The 2,725-nt window shown below is 45.3% G+C and overlaps 1 long non-coding RNA gene across 1 annotated transcript in view; it reads left to right on the top strand.

The window, feature by feature from the left end:
- Window positions 1–213: 213 nt before the first annotated feature.
- The window catches only part of LOC109364222, a 10,879-nt gene continuing 8,367 nt past the window's right edge, over window positions 214–2,725 (top strand). Inside the window, exon 1 of the long non-coding RNA XR_002110252.1 lies at window positions 214–251. This is a non-coding gene — a long non-coding RNA (uncharacterized LOC109364222). The remainder of the gene's footprint in view (window positions 252–2,725) is intronic.

Raw genomic sequence — 2,725 nt, 5'->3', positions numbered from 1 at the left:
GTGCTGGTGCAGGGGGGGAGGGGCTGGGGGCCGGGGCCGTCACGGCCGGGCCAGGTTTCCATTTCTTTGTGTACTGGTGTGTTGTTAAAACACGTTATCTCCGTGTTTGTTGTCATCCCACTTTCTTCCCTCTGTTTTGCAGGTCAGCTCGTGCTAGAAGTGATGGTGTCACTGTATGAATGAAGGTCAGTCCAGGAGCAGCTGCTGATGGAAGGAATGAAGTCCACGTTACTAAACTGAAGCATCTCCTGGTAAGGTGTCAGAGCCGGCAGCAATGATGTCTGTCACTGTACAAACCAGAGGGCTGGCTCCTCCAAGTGCTTGCTGACTGATGTGTGAGAGCATCTGCCTTCTCCAACTGAATGATAAAGCTAAAGATGCTGAATCGTTACAGCTTATGCAGAGCTTGTGAATGTGCTCTCAAATGTTTCCTTTAGTGATAAAGTGTGCTCTGGCACTGTGATGGTCCTATCTCTGATCTGGAGCACTGCATCTCTTGCAAGCCTTGAGTGCCTGTTTCCACGAACCTTCCTTTCTTTCACTCTTCAGAATAAGTGCAGGGTGCTTTTGGGGAATCATCCAGGAGGCTGTCAGAAAGCCAGCTGTGACATGAAGGGATGCAATGGGAATGGACTGTCATTGCCACCAAGCAGAAGTGAGCTGCTTATGTCACAAAAGGTATAATCTTGATTATTAGTTATGAGCAGTTGCAGTTGCAATAGGCGACCTCAAGTAACTATTTGTTCTGGAGCTCAGGGAAGAGTCATGAGAAGTGAAGTGGTAGTTATTGGTTTGGCTGTCAAAATGGTGGAGCTTTACTGGGAGTGAAAGGGGTGTGGGCTTTCTGTAGGCAGGCCCCGGGTTTATTTCTGTAAGCAGCCCCCCTCTGAGAGATTGGTCTTTGTTTGCTGCTTTGCTGTGCCTACCTGCCTGCTCCCTGTGCTTGCTGCATCTCATCCCCTCATTTTTTCATGGCATTTGAACTTGTAGTTTCACTTCTAAATGTGAGAGCGGAGCTGGATAAGGGGAGGTTAAGTTGCTTCTTTATTTTCTGTTCTCCCAGGTGGGTCTGCATATTTTGTGCCCAAGTTGTGGTAGTTCTGTAACTGGGAATGTTCCTAATGGTCATAAAATACACTGCTGCCAGCACAGAATTTGGCTACAGGGCTGCCTGCTGGATTAAATTCCATAGGTTGATTATATGCTGTTTGAGATGGTATGTTCTGTTTATTTTTTGCAAGACGATCAGGTTTTGAGGTTGCTGAGATGCACTGATTAATCAATCACTTGCAGCTTGTTCGAGCTTAAAGCAGCTGAATCATCCCACACAGCATTGTTAAATAAAACCTTATAATCGCTTTGGAATTGTAGCTCTGCGCTAGGCTATGGCACTGGTGTGAATGTCTGTGCTGCAGATGGCATCCTTCCTCATCCTCCCACTGTGCTCCTCACTGGCAGAGGGTATCACAACAGCTTTCTACCTCACACAGCAGTTTCTATCTGGGCAGAGATTTGGTCGCTTTCCAGTTTCTCTATGGCACCCCCCTGTGCTGTTAGTTCTCTCTTTCTGTATTGGTATCTTGTCTAGTCTTCAGTTTGCCCCAGGATGCCAGGCCAGCTGAAAAGAATTTTCAAATTATATCCATCCTGATTTCTTTATGTGTTGTCCTTTTTCTTTATGAGGAACACCCTAGAGTCTTTTGAAGAAATCATTTCAGATGTGCATATTGTTTACTGTATAACCAATTACTCCTCTCAAGGCTCTTGTTCTCTAATGTGTTCAGTTCAGGATCAGTCCATGTCCTTTGTCCTCCCTGCTTTGCTGTCCTGTATGGATTTACCTGAGGTTTTTCTTCAGCCTGCTTTCCTTTCAGTGCTGACAATCATGAGGAACTCTTAGTTGTATGCTGCTGTGTTCGTTTTCCTCTTGATGTGCACATTCCTTCTTGATGTATAGCAGGTGCTGGTGATAGCAGAGCCCGTTCTCTGTGAGTGACTTGTGCTGAGCCAGTGTTTGTTGAGCTCTGATCTGCAAGATTAAACATAGCTTCAAGCTACTTGTGTGGAATTGTGGTTTGCACTGCTTTGAATTTAGTCCTGCTGGCCAGAGATGGATGAGGCAGGGATGTTGGGATACTGAGAAAAGTGTTGACTTTGATACTCTTGGTGGATTTTATTTTTTAAGCGAACATTGGGAACCAGTGAAGTTTAGCACAGGAGCTTAATGATGTGGTTGTATCAGGTGTACCTGATTTCATGAAGATATGTGGCCTTTTAGTAGAGTTTAGGCTCTGACCCCTCAAAGCAGTGAATGGAATGAGTTCTGGGTGATACCAAGGCTAATACAATAAGGTTTCGATGAAGCTGTCACAGAAGAGTTACTTGTCCTTACCAGGCTGGGTGGTGTGTGATGTACATTACTGAGACACTCCTTCCTCTGTGTTTAATGAAGTAGATGCTGTTACATAAGGGCATTAAGGCATTGGGTCTTAGCTTCAAAGCACAGTGAAGGCAGTTGGAAGGCAGGAAGGTGACGAGTTGGGATCATATTGTGAGCCCAAATTCAGCAAACCATTACTGCTAAACAGGGGCCTCAGGCGTATGTTGTTAAGTTTTCTGATTCCTGTAAGACTTAAACGTCTGTTTATAGGTTTGCAGTGTAGATATCTAGGAGCCATGTTTTTCCTAGGGTAGAATGGTGTGCTTGCGTACCTTGTGTGCTCTT

The sequence above is a fragment of the Meleagris gallopavo genome, assembly GCF_000146605.3.
Source record: "Meleagris gallopavo isolate NT-WF06-2002-E0010 breed Aviagen turkey brand Nicholas breeding stock chromosome 26 unlocalized genomic scaffold, Turkey_5.1 Chr26_random_7180001859175, whole genome shotgun sequence".
NCBI classification, from domain to species: domain Eukaryota; kingdom Metazoa; phylum Chordata; class Aves; order Galliformes; family Phasianidae; genus Meleagris; species Meleagris gallopavo.
This window is presented reverse-complemented; position numbering and strand designations above follow the sequence as displayed.